The 19,643-nt window shown below is 43.9% G+C and overlaps 1 protein-coding gene across 1 annotated transcript in view; it reads left to right on the forward strand.

Annotated features, from left to right (window-relative positions):
• Positions 1 to 9,351: 9,351 nt before the first annotated feature.
• Positions 9,352 to 19,643, forward strand: part of NCOA1 (nuclear receptor coactivator 1) — a 337,419-nt gene continuing 327,127 nt past the window's right edge. The window contains exon 1 of the mRNA XM_044289126.1: positions 9,352 to 9,543. The gene's annotated coding sequence lies outside the window, so the exon portion shown is untranslated. The remainder of the gene's footprint in view (positions 9,544 to 19,643) is intronic.

Here is a 19,643-nt window from a genome sequence, read left to right on the forward strand (position 1 = left end):
AGGCCTAGCATTAGGACCTTTTTTTTCTGTGGTAGCTGAGGTAGCTGTGGTAGCTGAGGTATGGACTGTCAGCTCCACTCAGTGTAGTCTAGGGGAATTCAGAGTTTGCAAATGAAGTGAGAGGTTATGTTTTTCCTCATTCCTCCGCACTTGGCCTCAAGCTACAGAGACTAAGCATCTCTGTATGATCTACCAATAAAGAACCATCTTTATATTGATATATTCCTGGAGAGAGAGAGAGGAAATTCCAGAGTCTGTAACGTCAGCTACACTGCTATCACAAGCTATAGACATTACTGCTGTGAGGGGAATACTGCTAAGACACCTTTCCCACTTAGACATGACCTGGTCGCTCATTTCCCTAAATCTGCAAACCACAGTAGCACACTGCCGCTATCTGAGTATTATTGTCATTCTCAGATTCTGAAGAGTAAAGGAATACATTGAATCTAAACCTGGTCTATAGCCATACAAGACAATCTGGGGGAAGATTTGCACTCTACATTGTTGCAACTCTGTTCTGAGACTGTTGGAAGTACTACAACCCTCATTTTGCGCTAAAGTAAAGACAGCCTGGTTACTGATACTCTCTGCCTTGCACCCATACAAATGTTTACACTAAGGGCATCCCAAATTACCATCAGCCAGGAGCCGTAACATGCAGAAAAGGTGCACCCTCCTTTCACCGCACTGGCCCTAGGGAGCAACGATGTGAGGAAAGCCACAGTGATAGACTTTGTACAGCCAGAGCCACTACCACTCCCATCCTATGCTTCAGCTCCTCAGGGGCTTGCTGCAAGTAGACAAGGGGTAAATCCTGAAACAAGCCAAGGTTAAAACTGGAGCCCGGAAAACAAAAATCACAGGCACGTACAAGCAGAAAGTGTCTTGCCTAAATTCTTTGCCTAGCTTTGGGATTGGACCCCTCGCCAGGGACCTGATAAGCCCAGCGTCCAGACACACTGATAGGTTGACGAGTCAGGGCTCTATCATCTACTGTAACTATTATCTATGTAGTTCATCCAGGGTGTAATCTTCCTTTGGGTGTCTTGGTAGAGGCTCTTAAAGCCAGATGTCGCTTTTGCAGATATGCAGGTTGTTCACCTTTGGTTTGGTGCTCATATCATGCAACATCTCCCAGACAGAGTTGTCTTCAAGTTGTTGGAGGTTGCTCATGATGTTGCTCTAAGAATGCACTTATATTTTCTCTGTATGTTCCTTGGGTCTCTATGTTTTTCATTTACCGTAAGTCTTTGCTTTGGAACTTCTCCACCATCATGGGTTTAAAGTTCTTGCACTCTTGCAGGAGCAAGTTGGGTTCATGGATGTCAGAGACGCCTAGAGGCCTTGAGGAGAAGACAGAAGGGGGTTTATAATCACACTTGTCTTCTCTTTTGCAACCTACATAGCACTCAATGATCTCTATGGAGTCAATAAAGGAAGAAGAAATGTCGGTGCCTCTGGTGGACCCAATGATCACATAATGCCACCTAGCATGGCTGAGGTGCTAAATCTTAGCAGATCCAGATCAGCTCCACCAGTGACTAAGGTCACCCGAGGGGTCTATTTTATCCTGTAATACTGGCTCTACTGATGTCCCAGTTACAGTGGAATTCTCAACTGCCACCAGTCATATGTTCAGTTAGAAGCTGTGGCAATGACAAGGAGAGAGCTGAAGCAATAAGGACCCCCCCCCCCCCCCCAGACTGTGTTGTCTGAAGGGTTCTTAACCTTGAGCATTAATGCTTTGCATAGAGGTTATATCTGGGGGGGTTCTGAGAAGGTTCTGTGGTTGGAGTGACCAGGCCATCCAGCTTAGAGATCTTTTTAAGGGAGGGGGGGGGGGGGGTTCTGTGAAGGTTCTGTGGTTGGAGTGACCAGGCCATCCAGCTTAGAGATCTTTTTAAGGGGGGGGGGGGTCTGAGAAGGTTCTGTGGTTAGAGTGACCAGGCCATCCAGCTTAGAGGTCTCTCTTTTTCAGGGGAGGGGGTTCTGAGAAGGTTCTGTGGTTGGAGTGACCAGGCCATCCAGCTTAGAGATCTCTCTTTTTCAGGGGAGGGGGTTCTGAGAAGGTTCTGTGGTTGGAGTGACCAGGCCATCCAGCTTAGAGATCTCTCTTTTTCAGTGGACTATAGGACCAGTTGGGGAACTGGAGAAAACCACAAGAAGCACATAAGAGGCAGCATGGACCTTGGTTCTAAGGTGTCCACCGGGAACACTTGCTTTAAGAATCCGCCCCACAGCAAGCATGGGGGACCGAATGCTATCAGACTATCACCTGAATGTCCCGGCTACAGGCCTGTGTTCGTACCCAAATGGGGGTTTAGCCACTGGTCTGGTTCCTGTCTGCAGCCAGTCAGAAAGGATCATCCACCCCAATGACGGAGAGTAGTAGTGCCGAAGAGGGGGCTGTGGCGGCATCCACCTTACTTGAGTCAGAAATGTTCCTAGTGGACACAAACTTCTTGTGGTGATGCATCCAGGCCGAAGTTCACCAATCTATCTACCCTTCCATTACTGTGCAGAAACTCATGTTGGGCTCAGATCCAATTTATTCAGACAACGGAAACTCAGAAGAAACTTCTTATTCTTGCAAAAACACAATAATTATATTCTTTGAATAGAAGAAGAAATCTGCAAGTAGATGTATCAGCGGGAATTAATGCCTGGTCCAGGCCATCTATTTACTGAGTCCTCTCATCATTTTCCTGTTCCCGCGTCCCCTGCTAGCAGCAATATCTGGACTGAATGAAGAAGCAGTCCACATGACGGATCTTAAAGTCATTTTCTTTCACAATTCAGGCTCTTATGTCCGCTGTCAGCAACCTGCAGCTACAATAGAAGAAGCTGGAAGGCCAATTATAGGTAACCCTGGGTTAACAGGTGCCATTCTTCACTGGTGGCTATGAATATAGAAGAAAGTGCAGGTTTTATTCCTGCCACCGCCATATATTGAATAGTGAACCACAGTGTAATAGAAAAATCCACAACGTGAAGACATGCTTGCCAACTTCTTAAAAGGGACATGAAGAAGATACTGACAATGGATGCATCTGACTCCTAAATCAATACAGACCCTAGACCAGACCACCTAAACTAATACAGACTACAGATCTGACTGCCTAAAGTAATACAGACCCTAGACCAGACCCCTAAACTAATACAGACCCTAGACCAGACCACCTAAACTAATACAGACCTCAGACCAGACCACCTAAACTAATACAGACCCTAGACCAGACCACCTAAACTAATACAGACTCTAGACCAGACCACCTAAACTAATACAGACTCTAGACCAGACCCCTAAACTAATACAGACCCTAGACCAGACCACCTAAACTAATACAGACTCTAGACCAGACCACCTAAACTAATACAGACCTCAGACCAGACCACCTAAACTAATACAGATCCTAGACCAGACCACCTAAACTAATACAGACTACAGATCTGACTGCCTAAAGTAATACAGACCCTAGACCAGACCCCTAAAGTAATACAGACCCTAGACCAGACCCCTAAACTAATACAGACCCTAGACCAGACCACATAAACTAATACAGACTCTAGACCAGACCACCTAAACTAATACAGACTACAGATCTGACTGCCTAAAGTAATACAGACCCTAGACCAGACCCCTAAATATAACAGACCTCAGACCAGCACACCTAAACCATAGCAGACCCCAGCACACCTAAACCATAGCAGACCCCAGCACACCTAAACCATAGCAGACCCCAGCACACCTAAACCATAGCAGACCCCAGCACACCTAAACCATAGCAGACCCCAGCACACCTAAACCATAGCAGACCCCAGCACACCTAAACCATAGCAGACCCCAGCACACCTAAACCATAGCAGACCCCAGCACACCTAAACCATAGCAGACCCCAGCACACCTAAACCATAGCAACCCCACACCAGGCCCCCAAAACTATAGCAGACCACAAAACAGGCCTCTTAATGGCTCATTCAGATGGCCGTATGCTGTCCGCATACGGCTGTCTGAATGAGTCCTAAGAGTATTACAGAGCTCAGGACAGGACCTTGAAGTAACATATACCCCCAACCCCACAAAATACATTAAATCACAGACTATACACAGATATACACTACACATACTGTACATACACCGATATACACAGATATACACTACACATACTGTACATACACAATATACACAGATATACACTACACATACTGTACATACACAGATATACACAGATATACACTACACATACTGTACGTACACAGATATACACCGATATACACTACACATACTGTACATACACAATATACACAGATATACACTACACATACTGTACATACACAGATATACACTACACATACTGTACGTACACAGATATACACAGATATACACTACACATACTGTACATACACCGATATACACTACACATACTGTACATACACAATATACACAGATATACACTACACATACTGTACATACACAGATATACACTACACATACTGTACATACACCGATATACACAGATATACACTACACATACTGTACGTACACAATATACACTACACATACTGTACATACACCGATATACACAGATATACACTACACATACTGTACGTACACAATATACACTACACATACTGTACATACACCGATATACACAGATATACACTACACATACTGTACGTACACAATATACACTACACATACTGTACATACACCGATATACACAGATATACACTACACATACTGTACATACACAATATACACATCACATACTGTACATACACCGATATACACAGATATACACTACACATACTGTACGTACACAATATACACTACACATACTGTACATACACCGATATACACAGATATACACTACACATACTGTACGTACACAATATACACTACACATACTGTACATACACCGATATACACAGATATACACTACACATACTGTACATACACAATATACACATCACATACTGTACATACACCGATATACACAGATATACACTACACATACTGTACATACACAATATACACTACACATACTGTACATACACAGATATACACTACACATACTGTACATACACCGATATACACAGATATACACTACACATACTGTACGTACACAATATACACTACACATACTGTACATACACCGATATACACAGATATACACTACACATACTGTACATACACCGATATACACCGATATACACTACACATACTGTACATAGACAATATACACAGATATACACTACACATACTGTACATACACCGATATACACTACACATACTGTACATACACAATATACACAGATATACACTACACATACTGTACGTACACAATATACACAGATATACACTACACATACTGTACATACACCGATATACACAGATATACACTACACATACTGTACGTACACAATATACACTACACATACTGTACATACACCGATATAGACAGATATACACTACACATACTGTACATAGACAATATACACTACACATACTGTACATACACAATATACACAGATATACACTACACATACTGTACATAGACAATATACACAGATATACACTACACATACTGTACATACACAGATATACACAGATATACACTACACATACTGTACGTACACAATATACACTACACATACTGTACATACACCGATATACACAGATATACACTACACATACTGTACGTACACAATATACACTACACATACTGTACATACACCGATATACACAGATATACACTACACATACTGTACATACACCGATATACACAGATATACACTACACATACTGTACATAGACAATATACACAGATATACACTACACATACTGTACATACACCGATATACACAGATATACACTACACATACTGTACATACACAATATACACCACACATACTATACATACACCGATATACACAGATATACACTACACATACTGTACATACACCGATATACACAGATATACACTACACATACTGTACATACACCGATATACACAGATATACACTACACATACTGTACATACACAATATACACAGATATACACTACACATACTGTACATAGACAATATACACAGATATACACTACACATACTGTACATACACCGATATACACAGATATACACTACACATACTGTACATACACAATATACACTACACATACTATACATACACCGATATACACATATATACACTACACATACTGTACATACACCGATATACACAGATATACACTACACATACTGTACATACACCGATATACACTACACATACTGTACATAGACAATATACACAGATATACACTACACATACTGTACATACACCGATATACACTACACATACTGTACATACACAATATACACAGATATACACTACACATACTGTACATACACAATATACACAGATATACACTACACATACTGTACATACACAGATATACACAGATATACACTACACATACTGTACATACACCGATATACACTACACATACTGTACATACACCGATATACACCGATATACACTACACATACTGTACATACACCGATATACACAGATATACACTACACATACTGTACATACACAATATACACAGATATACACTACACATACTGTACGTACACAATATACACAGATATACACTACACATACTGTACATACACACAATACACAGATATACACTACACATACCGTACATAGACAATATACACAGATATACACTACACATACTGTACGTACACAATATACACTACACATACTGTACATAGACAATATACACTACACATACTGTACATACACAATATACACAGATATACACTACACATGCCGTACATAGACAATATACACAGATATACACTACACATACTGTACATACACCGATATACACAGATATACACTACACATACTGTACGTACACAATATACACTGCACATACTGTACATACACCGATATACACAGATATACACTACACATACTGTACATGGACAATATACACAGATATACACTACACATACTGTACATACACCGATACACACAGATATACACTACACATACTGTACGTACACAATATACACAGATATACACTACACATACTGTACGTACACAATATACACTACACATACTGTACATACACAATATACACAGATATACACTACACATACTGTACGTACACAATATACACTACACATACTGTACATACACAATATACACAGATATACACTACACATACTGTACATACACAGATATACACTACACATACTGTACATACACAGATATACACAGATATACAATACACATACTGTACATACACCGATATACACTACACATACTGTACATACACAGATATACACTACACATACTGTACATACACCGATACACACAGATATACACTACACATACTGTACGTACACAATATACACAGATATACACTACACATACTGTACGTACACAATATACACTACACATACTGTACATACACAATATACACAGATATACACTACACATACTGTACATACACCGATATACACTACACATACTGTACATACACAGATATACACAGATATACAATACACATACTGTACGTACACAGATATACACAGATATACACTACACATACTGTACGTACACAATATACACTACACATACTGTACATACACAATATACACAGATATACACTACACATACTGTACGTACACAATATACACAGATATACACTACACATACTGTACGTACACAATATACACTACACATACTGTACATACACAATATACACAGATATACACTACACATACTGTACATACACCGATATACACTACACATACTGTACATACACAGATATACACAGATATACACTACACATACTGTACATACACCGATATACACAGATATACACTACACATACTGTACGTACACAGATATACACTACACATACTGTACGTACACCGATATACACAGATATACACTACACATACTGTACGTACACAGATATACACTACACATACTGTACATACACCGATATACACAGATATACACTACACATACTGTACATACACAATATACACTACACATACTGTACGTACACAATATACACTACACATACTGTACGTACACAATATACACTACACATACTGTACGTACACAATATACACTACACATACTGTACATACACCGATATACACAGATATACACTACACATACTGTACATACACAATATACACTACACATACTGTACGTACACAATATACACTACACATACTGTACATACACCGATATACACAGATATACACTAGACATACTGTACATACACCGATATAGACAGATATACACTACACATACTGTACATACACAATATACACAGATATACACTACACATACTGTACATACACAGATATACACTACACATACTGTACATACACAATATACACAGATATACACTACACATACTGTACATACACAATATACACAGATATACACTACACATACTGTATATACACAGATATACACAGATATACACTACACATACTGTACATAGACAATATACAGATATACACTACACATACTGTACATACACCGATATACACAGATATACACTACACATACTGTACATACACACAATACACAGATATACACTACACATACTGTACATAGACAATATACACTACACATACTGTACATACACAGATATACACTACACATACTGTACATACACAATATACACAGATATACACTACACATACTGTATATACACAGATATACACAGATATACACTACACATACTGTACATAGACAATATACAGATATACACTACACATACTGTACATACACCGATATACACAGATATACACTACACATACTGTACATACACACAATACACAGATATACACTACACATACTGTACATAGACAATATACACTACACATACTGTACATACACAATATACACTACACATACTGTACTTAGACAATATACACAATATACACTACACATACTGTACATACACAATATACACAATATACACTACACATACTGTACATACACAATATACACAATATACACTACACATACAGAATAGACCAGTATATACCAGCCACGGCCCTGTAGATAAATACCCCCCTGCCCCCGGGCACACTGCCCAGCCCCCACCCCTGTGCACACACTTCCAGCAGCCATGCCCGGCACAGCAGAGGGGCACAGCCCGGACACGGCCTCCTGGGGATGCTTCGCGCTGCCGCCTGTAGGGGGAGCCCGAGCTCCAGGGAGCGGGCAGAGCCTCAGACACAGACCGGCGAGGAGCTGGACCCAGACGGCCGGGCTCAGGAAGACGCGGGGGCATCGCAGCGGGCACGGGAGCAGTGCATGGCGTCCATGAGGGCCCCGCCAGTCACCGGGGGGCAGAGCGCAGGGAGCCGGCTGGGCTAGGACCGAGGACAGCGGTGCCATCCAGACGGGGGTGGCGAAGGCAGACAGGGCGCAGACAGCGGCACATTGCACCGCAAACCCCGCCGTGCCAGGCTGAGCATCCGCAGGTAAGACCTGGCATCCTGCAGGGAGGAGGCAGAGCTGACTTGGTTCTGTGGCCGACACATGGTCACGTCAGGTGATTTTTACATAGGACTGCTGGCTTGCTGCATTATCCTAATGGATGTAGCAGAGCTGGGCTTGTCAGGTGTGCCAAGTTTGGAGCAACTCATAATCGCATCGCCATGTGGTACCTGCAGTTTTACATAGGACTGCATGCAGACGTACTGCGTTATCATAGGAGAGCGTTTGTAGGGACTCCGTGCAAATGTAGCAGAGCTGAGCTTGTTGGGTGTCACCTGGTGCAGTTTGCCCTTGGCGAAGCTTGCGACAATACCACAATGTGGTAGCTGTAGGTTTTACATAGGACTGCCAGCAGCTCTGATATATAAGACCATAAGGGACAGTAATTGTATTTGTCTTGGACACATGTAGCAGAGCTGAGCTTGTTGGGTGTCACCACGGGCAGTTTGTCCTTGGCAGAACTCAGGACCATATCAGGATGTTGCACCCATAGTTTTTACATGGGACTGCAGGCAGCCCTGCTATATTACCATAAAAGACAGTGTTTGTACCCCCCCCCCCTTGGAAAAATGTAGTAGAGCTGAGTTTGTCAGCTGTAGCAAGGGGCAGTTTGTCTTTTGAAACAAGTCATGGTCCTATTGGTTGATTTTACATAGGACTGCAGGCTTGCTGCATAATTCTCAGATGCAGATGGATGTAGCAGAGCTAGGATTGTCAAGAGTGCCAAGCGGTGATTTCCCCTTTGGTGCAAGTCATATTCACATTGCCATGTGGTACCTGCAGTTTTACATAGGACTGCAGGTAGACTTACTGCAATATTATAGGAGATGGCATTTGTAGTGACTCTGTGCAAATGTAGCAGAGTTGAGCTTGTTGGGTGTCACCAGGTGCAGTTTGTCCTTGGCACAACTCAGGACCATATCAGGATATTGTGCCTCTAGTTTTTACATAGGACTCCAGGCAACCCTACGTATATTATCATAAGGGACAGTATTTTTGTTTCCTTTGAAAAAATGTAGTAGAGCTGAGTTTGTTTAGTGTAGCAAGGTGTAATTTATCCTTTAGAACAGATCATGTACAGTTCCTTTGGTTTTACATAGGACTGCTGGCAAACCTGGTATGTTACCATGAGACAGGACGTAAAGCATTTATAATGATGTAGCAGTGCTGAGCGTGTCTGGGTCCTTTGGTGCAGTGCTGAGTTTTTTCAGGTGTAGCAAGGTGCAATTTATTCTTTGGAACAGCTCCTGATCCATCATAATACGGTTCCTTTGGTTTTACATAGGACTGCTGGCAAACCTGCTATGTTATCAGGAAAGAGAACGTTTCCTGATAACGCATTTGTAATGATGTAGCAGAGCTGAGTGTGTCCAGGTTCTTTGGTGCAACTCATGGCCATATCACGATTTTCAAGAATTTATAATAACTCTGAAAGGATGTAGCAGAGCTGGGCTGGACAGAAATAGAAATTCAGGGGTTTGTCCCTTTGCTCAATGTGGCACTTACATGGGGCTGCCGGCAATCCTAATAATTTTTTCCTAACAAATAAAATCTGTAGTGATATCATATGGAAAGTAGCAGGGCTAAATTTGTCAGGGGTAGCGAGCGGACTTTGTCCTTTTGGCACAACTATATGGCAATGCGTTATCTATGATTTTACATAGGACTGCATGCGGACCAACTGCATCATCAACACTTAAACGCAGTCATTTTGTTGTTCTCTATACAGAGATAGCAGGGCCGAGATAGTCAAGTGTAGAGGAGCAGAGTTTGTCCTTTGGCACGACCATTGATAACGCTCTGTGGTTTTACACAGGACTGCAAGCTGATCTGCTTACAGAAATAGCAGTGCTGAGCTCATCAGGTACAGAGGGGCAGAGTTTGTTATCTCAATATGTTCTACATTTTACATAGGACTGCAGGGAAAGCTGCTGCATTATTGTGAGTTATCATGCTGCACAAGCAATGCAGCACCGGACAGGTCAATGACAAAGTCAGCTCTGCTATTTTGATATATTCAACCAAGCCATGATCATAGATTGTGAGCTCTTGGGGTCAATATACCATTGGCATTCAAGGTCTTTCCAATTTTTCTATTGTGTCGCAAAAGTTTTCACACCCTTATGGATGTGAAGTGGATTATTCCCCGGTGCCTACTGACAGCGCGGGCACCACGACCTCCGCACGACAGGCTCTGCGATGGCTCTGGGGCAGGATGCCAGCCAGGTGCCAGCTCTGCTGATTCTGTATTATTCCGCCCTGGATATTACAGGATTGACCTTGGCAGCTGCCAACGCTGGGAGTTATAGTCCAGCCCGTGTTTATGAAGTGCACGGGCAATGACAGCAGAAGAGAGAACCAAAGAGCTTGCAATCTATACAGCAGTGGGGAGGGAAGGAAAATGTTATAGATGCAGCAGAGGTGAGTTTGTCATTTGTCATAATGTATAAGATCACCTATTTGTCGTTTTACATAGGACTGCAGCTCAGTCTGCGATACCACAATATGGAAAACCAAGGGTTAAGCATAAGTTGTGTTGTTTTGTAATTCCTCACCATTTTCAAGATCTCTGCATGCTGTCAGGGAACGGAAGTATTCCGACTTACATCCAGAGGCTGAAACTATACACACAAGTCCTGCTCGCTGCTGAAGGTTTGTTACAATTGTTTCCAGTCAAGATAATCCTCTGTAAGGTAAACAGGTCAGCCACACAAGTCTCCCTCCTGTCCTGGTGCTTTGTTACAGTGTATCAGTCTGGAGTCCACAGAGGATTGTCCAGACTGGATTCATTTGTAACAAGCCTTCAGCTGTGAGAAGTATTACGAATGTACCGTTTTATGTTTATTGGATGTAAATATCAATATTCCCATTCACTGACAGCAAGCAGATATATTGAAGCACACTGTGTATTATAAAGTTCTTGGAAAGGATTTTACATGCAGAACGCGTTTAACTCTGCTACATTCTGGGATATTCAAGTGTTTTAGCTCCTGTTATTTGTGGATGGTAGAACACACACACCTACCTAGAGATGTAGCAGAGTTGAGTTTGTCATTTACAGTAAGTCTTTAGAGCTGTGCCTTATGTGTACCTGAAGACCCCAGTGATAGCACCACCAGCTGTGCCAATCCAGGACTCAGCTCTGCTACACCACGGTGAAGTGTGTGTTCAGTAGAGGCACAGGACTGACGGAGAACAGGTCGCTGCTCACCAGATCCAGGCACAACTCTGCAAAGCACATATAGGTAACCTGAAGGGAACGGTAGGAAACCGCAGCACCGTCCGCCCGCCATCCAGAGGAACCCCGATTATACAGTAAACAAAAGCACGAAAAAGCAGGATGAGGGAGCGCAGCATCCCAGGAAAAACCTCTGTAATGTGACACGTTTCGGAGTCGTGTACCTTCTTCATCAGACAGACATAGAGCGGAGTCCAAGTCATATATCAAACAAGATATGGCGTAAAAAGTATACAGGAAAAAAACAAATATATGTAAACAAATTATATATTTTTTTTAAGTATAAAAACTAGTAAATAGGACAGTATCATTTTTATATATATATATATATGTATATAAAAAAATATAAAAAAAAAAAAACTTTTATTGCATGACTCGTACAATACCCTCATTCAGAACCTCCCTACTTACCCTAATGCCGGAGGGTCTGAATGAGGCTATTGAACGAGTCAGGCAAGAAAAGATTTTTTTTTTTTTTTTTTGCTTATATATATATATTTATTTGGAAGTGTCATTATCCTGTGCCCCGAGTGTCAGTGTCATTATCCTGTCCCCCGACTGTCAGTGTCATTATCCTGTACCCCAAGTGTCAGTGTCATTATCCTGTACCCCAAGTGTCAGTGTCATTGTCCTGTACCCCAAGTGTCAGTGTCATTATCCTGTACCCCAAGTGTCAGTGTCATTATCCTGTACCCCAAGTGTCAGTGTCATTATCCTGTACCCCAAGTGTCAGTGTCATTATCCTGCACCCCGAGTGTCAGTGTCATTATCCTGTACCCCGAGTGTCAGTGTCATTATCCTGTACCCCAAGTGTCAGTGTCATTATCCTGTACCCCAAGTGTCAGTGTCATTATCCTGTACCCCAAGTGTCAGCGTCATTATCCTGTACCCCAAGTGTCAGTGTCATTATCCTGTACCCCGAGTGTCAGCGTGTCATTATCCTGTACCCCAAGTGTCAGTGTCATTATCCTGCACCCCGAGTGTCAGCGTGTCATTATCCTGTACCCCAAGTGTCAGTGTCATTATCCTGTACCCCAAGTGTCAGTGTCATTATCCTGTACCCCAAGTGTCAGTGTCATTATCCTGTACCCCAAGTGTCAGCGTCATTATCCTGTACCCCAAGTGTCAGTGTCATTATCCTGTGCCCCGAGTGTCAGTGTCATTATCCTGTACCCCAAGTGTCAGTGTCATTATCCTGTACCCCAAGTGTCAGTGTCATTATCCTGTACCCCAAGTGTCAGTGTCATTATCCTGTGCCCCAAGTGTCAGCGTGTCATTATCCTGCACCCCGAGTGTCAGCGTGTCATTATCCTGTACCCCAAGTGTCAGTGTCATTATCCTGTACCCCAAGTGTCAGCGTCATTATCCTGTACCCCAAGTGTCAGTGTCATTATCCTGTACCCCGAGTGTCAGCGTGTCATTATCCTGTACCCCAAGTGTCAGTGTCATTATCCTGCACCCCGAGTGTCAGCGTGTCATTATCCTGTACCCCAAGTGTCAGTGTCATTATCCTGTACCCCAAGTGTCAGTGTCATTATCCTGTACCCCAAGTGTCAGTGTCATTATCCTGTACCCCAAGTGTCAGCGTCATTATCCTGTACCCCAAGTGTCAGTGTCATTATCCTGTGCCCCGAGTGTCAGTGTCATTATCCTGTACCCCAAGTGTCAGTGTCATTATCCTGTACCCCAAGTGTCAGTGTCATTATCCTGTACCCCAAGTGTCAGTGTCATTATCCTGTGCCCCAAGTGTCAGCGTGTCATTATCCTGCACCCCGAGTGTCAGCGTGTCATTATCCTGTACCCCAAGTGTCAGTGTCATTATCCTGTACCCCAAGTGTCAGTGTCATTATCCTGTACCCCGAGTGTCAGCGTGTCATTATCCTGTACCCCAAGTGTCAGTGTCATTATCCTGCACCCCGAGTGTCAGCGTGTCATTATCCTGTACCCCAAGTGTCAGTGTCATTATCCTGTACCCCAAGTGTCAGCCTGTCATTATCCTGTACCCCAAGTGTCAGTGTCATTATCCTGTACCCCAAGTGTCAGTGTCATTATCCTGCACCCCAAGTGTCAGTGTCATTATCCTGCACCCCGAGTGTCAGTGTCATTATCCTGTACCCCGAGTGTCAGTGTCATTATCCTGTACCCCAAGTGTCAGTGTCATTATCCTGTACCCCGAGTGTCAGTGTCATTATACTGCACCCCGAGTGTCAGCGTGTCATTATCCTGTACCCCGAGTGTCAGTGTCATTATCCTGCACCCCAAGTGTCAGTGTCATTATCCTGCACCCCGAGTGTCAGTGTCATTATCCTGTACCCCGAGTGTCAGTGTCATTATCCTGTACCCCAAGTGTCAGTGTCATTATCCTGTACCCAAGTGTCAGTGTAATTATCCTGTACCCCAAGTGTCAGTGTCATTATCCTGTACCCCAAATGTCAGTGTCATTATCCTGTACCCCAAGTGTCAGTGTCATTACCCTGTACCCCAAGTGTCAGTGTCATTATCCTGTACCCCAAGTGTCAGTGTCATTATCCTGTACCCCGAGTGTCAGTGTCATTATCCTGTACCCCAAGTGTCAGCGTGTCATTATCCTGTACCCCGAGTGTCAGTGTCATTATCCTGTACCCCGAGTGTCAGTGTCATTATCCTGCACCCCAAGTGTCAGTGTCATTATCCTGCACCCCGAGTGTCAGTGTCATTATCCTGTACCCCGAGTGTCAGTGTCATTATCCTGTACCCCGAGTGTCAGTGTCATTATCCTGTACCCCAAGTGTCAGTGTCATTATCCTGTACCCCAAGTGTCAGCGTCATTATCCTGTACCCCAAGTGTCAGTGTCATTATCCTGTACCCCAAGTGTCAGTGTCATTGTCCTGTACCCCAAGTGTCAGTGTCATTATCCTGTACCCCAAGTGTCAGTGTCATTATCCTGTACCCCAAGTGTCAGTGTCATTATCCTGTACCCCAAGTGTCAGTGTCATTATCCTGCACCCCGAGTGTCAGTGTCATTATCCTGTACCCCGAGTGTCAGTGTCATTATCCTGTACCCCAAGTGTCAGTGTCATTATCCTGTGCCCCAAGTGTCAGCGTGTCATTATCCTGCACCCCGAGTGTCAGCGTGTCATTATCCTGTACCCCAAGTGTCAGTGTCATTATCCTGTACCCCAAGTGTCAGTGTCATTATCCTGTACCCCGAGTGTCAGCGTGTCATTATCCTGTACCCCAAGTGTCAGTGTCATTATCCTGCACCCCGAGTGTCAGCGTGTCATTATCCTGTACCCCAAGTGTCAGTGTCATTATCCTGTACCCCAAGTGTCAGCCTGTCATTATCCTGTACCCCAAGTGTCAGTGTCATTATCCTGTACCCCAAGTGTCAGTGTCATTATCCTGCACCCCAAGTGTCAGTGTCATTATCCTGCACCCCGAGTGTCAGTGTCATTATCCTGTACCCCGAGTGTCAGTGTCATTATCCTGTACCCCGAGTGTCAGTGTCATTATCCTGTACCCCGAGTGTCAGTGTCATTATACTGCACCCCGAGTGTCAGCGTGTCATTATCCTGTACCCCGAGTGTCAGTGTCATTATCCTGCACCCCAAGTGTCAGTGTCATTATCCTGCACCCCGAGTGTCAGTGTCATTATCCTGTACCCCGAGTGTCAGTGTCATTATCCTGTACCCCAAGTGTCAGTGTCATTATCCTGTACCCCAAATGTCAGTGTCATTATCCTGTACCCCAAGTGTCAGTGTCATTACCCTGTACCCCAAGTGTCAGTGTCATTATCCTGTACCCCAAGTGTCAGTGTCATTATCCTGTACCCCAAGTGTCAGCGTCATTATCCTGTACCCCAAGTGTCAGTGTGTCATTATCCTGTACCCCAAGTGTCAGTGTCATTATCCTGTACCCCAAGTGTCAGCGTCATTATCCTGTACCCCAAGTGTCAGTGTCATTATCCTGTACCCCAAGTGTCAGTGTCATTATCCTGTACCCCAAGTGTCAGTGTCATTACCCTGTACCCCAAGTGTCAGTATCATTATCCTGTACCCCAAGTGTCAGTGTCTTATCCTGTACCCCAAGTGTCAGTGTCATTATCTTGTACCCCAAGTGTCAGTGTCATTATCCTGTACCCCAAGTGTCAGTGTCATTATCCTGTACCCCAAGCGTCAGCGTCATTATCCTGTACCTCAAGTGTCAGTGTCATTATCCTGTACCCCAAGTGTCAGTGTCATTATCCTGGACCCCAAGTGTCAGTGTCATTATCCTGTACCCCAAGTGTCAGTGTCATTATCCTGTCCCCCAAGTGTCAGTGTCATTGTCCTGTACCCTAAATGTCAGTGTGTTATTATCCTGTACCCCAAGTGTCAGCGTCATTATCCTGTACCCCAAGTGTCAGTGTCATTACCCTGTACCCAAAGTGTCAGTGTCATTATCCTGTACCCCAAGTGTCAGCGTCATTATCCTGTACCCCGAGTGTCAGTGTCATTATCCTGTACCCCAAGATTCAGTGTCATTATCCTGTACCCCAAGTGTCAGTGTCATTATCCTGTACCCCAAGTGTCAGCGTCATTATCCTGTACCCCAAGTGTCAGTGTGTCATTATCCTGTACCCCAAGTGTCAGTGTCATTATCCTGTACCCCAAGTGTCAGCGTCATTATCCTGTCCCCCAAGTGTCAGCGTCATTATCCTGTACCCCAAGTGTCAGCGTCCTTATCCTGTACCCCAAGTGTCAGCGTCATTATCCTGTACCCCGAGTGTCAGTGTCATTATCCTGTACCCCGAGTGTCAGTGTCATTATCCTGTCCCCAAGTGTCAGTGTCATTATCCTGTACCCCAAGTGTCAGTGTCATTATCCTGTACCCCAAGTGTCAGTGTCATTACCCTGTACCCCAAGTGTCAGTGTCATTATCCTGTACCCCAAGTGTCAGTGTCATTATCCTGTACCCCAAGTGTCAGTGTCATTATCCTGTACCCCGAGTGTCAGTGTCATTATCCTGTACCCCAAGTGTCAGCGTGTCATTATCCTGTACCCCGAGTGTCAGTGTCATTATCCTGTACCCCGAGTGTCAGTGTCATTATCCTGCACCCCAAGTGTCAGTGTCATTATCCTGCACCCCGAGTGTCAGTGTCATTATCCTGTACCCCGAGTGTCAGTGTCATTATCCTGTACCCCGAGTGTCAGTGTCATTATCCTGTACCCCAAGTGTCAGTGTCATTATCCTGTACCCCAAGTGTCAGTGTCATTATCCTGTACCCCGAGTGTCAGCGTGTCATTATCCTGTACCCCAAGTGTCAGTGTCATTATCCTGTACCTCGAGTGTCAGTGTCATTATCCTGTACCCCAAGTGTCAGTGTCATTACCCTGTACCCCAAGTGTCAGTGTCATTATCCTGTACCCCAAGTGTCAGCGTCATTATCCTGTACCCCGAGTGTCAGTGTCATTATCCTGTACCCCAAGATTCAGTGTCATTATCCTGTACCCCAAGTGTCAGTGTCATTATCCTGTACCCCAAGTGTCAGTGTCATTATCCTGTACCCCAAGTGTCAGCGTCATTATCCTGTACCCCAAGTGTCAGTGTGTCATTATCCTGTACCCCAAGTGTCAGTGTCATTATCCTGTACCCCAAGTGTCAGCGTCATTATCCTGTACCCCGAGTGTCAGTGTCATTATCCTGTACCCCAAGTGTCAGTGTCATTACCCTGTACCCCAAGTGTCAGTATCATTATCCTGTACCCCAAGTGTCAGTGTCTTATCCTGTACCCCAAGTGTCAGTGTCATTATCTTGTACCCCAAGTGTCAGTGTCATTATCCTGTACCCCAAGTGTCAGTGTCATTATCCTGTACCCCAAGTGTCAGTGTCATTATCCTGTACCCCAAGCGTCAGCGTCATTATCCTGTACCTCAAGTGTCAGTGTCATTATCCTGTACCCCAAGTGTCAGTGTCATTATCCTGGACCCCAAGTGTCAGTGTCATTATCCTGTACCCCAAGTGTCAGTGTCATTATCCTGTCCCCCAAGTGTCAGTGTCATTGTCCTGTACCCTAAATGTCAGTGTGTTATTATCCTGTACCCCAAGTGTCAGCGTCATTATCCTGTACCCCAAGTGTCAGTGTCATTACCCTGTACCCAAAGTGTCAGTGTCATTATCCTGTACCCCAAGTGTCAGCGTCATTATCCTGTACCCCGAGTGTCAGTGTCATTATCCTGTACCCCAAGATTCAGTGTCATTATCCTGTACCCCAAGTGTCAGTGTCATTATCCTGTACCCCAAGTGTCAGCGTCATTATCCTGTACCCCAAGTGTCAGTGTGTCATTATCCTGTACCCCAAGTGTCAGCGTCATTATCCTGTACCCCAAGTGTCAGTGTGTCATTATCCTGTACCCCAAGTGTCAGTGTCATTATCCTGTACCCCAAGTGTCAGCGTCATTATCCTGTCCCCCAAGTGTCAGCGTCATTATCCTGTACCCCAAGTGTCAGCGTCCTTATCCTGTACCCCAAGTGTCAGCGTCATTATCCTGTACCCCGAGTGTCAGTGTCATTATCCTGTACCCCGAGTGTCAGTGTCATTATCCTGTACCCCGAGTGTCAGTGTCATTATCCTGTACCCCAAGTGTCATTGTCCTGTACCCCGAGAGTCAGTGTCGTTATCCTGTACCTCAAGTGTCAGTGTCATTATCCTGTACCCCAAGTGTCAGTGTCATTATCCTGTCCCCCAAGTCTCAGTGTCATTATCCTGTACCCCAAGTGTCAGTGTCATTATCCTGTACCCCAAGTGTCAGTGTGTATCCTGTACCCCAAGTGTCAGTGTCATTATCCTGTACCCCAAGTGTCAGTGTCATTATCCTGTCCCCAAG

Source organism: Bufo gargarizans, chromosome 4, assembly GCF_014858855.1.
Source record: "Bufo gargarizans isolate SCDJY-AF-19 chromosome 4, ASM1485885v1, whole genome shotgun sequence".
Lineage (NCBI taxonomy): Eukaryota > Metazoa > Chordata > Amphibia > Anura > Bufonidae > Bufo > Bufo gargarizans.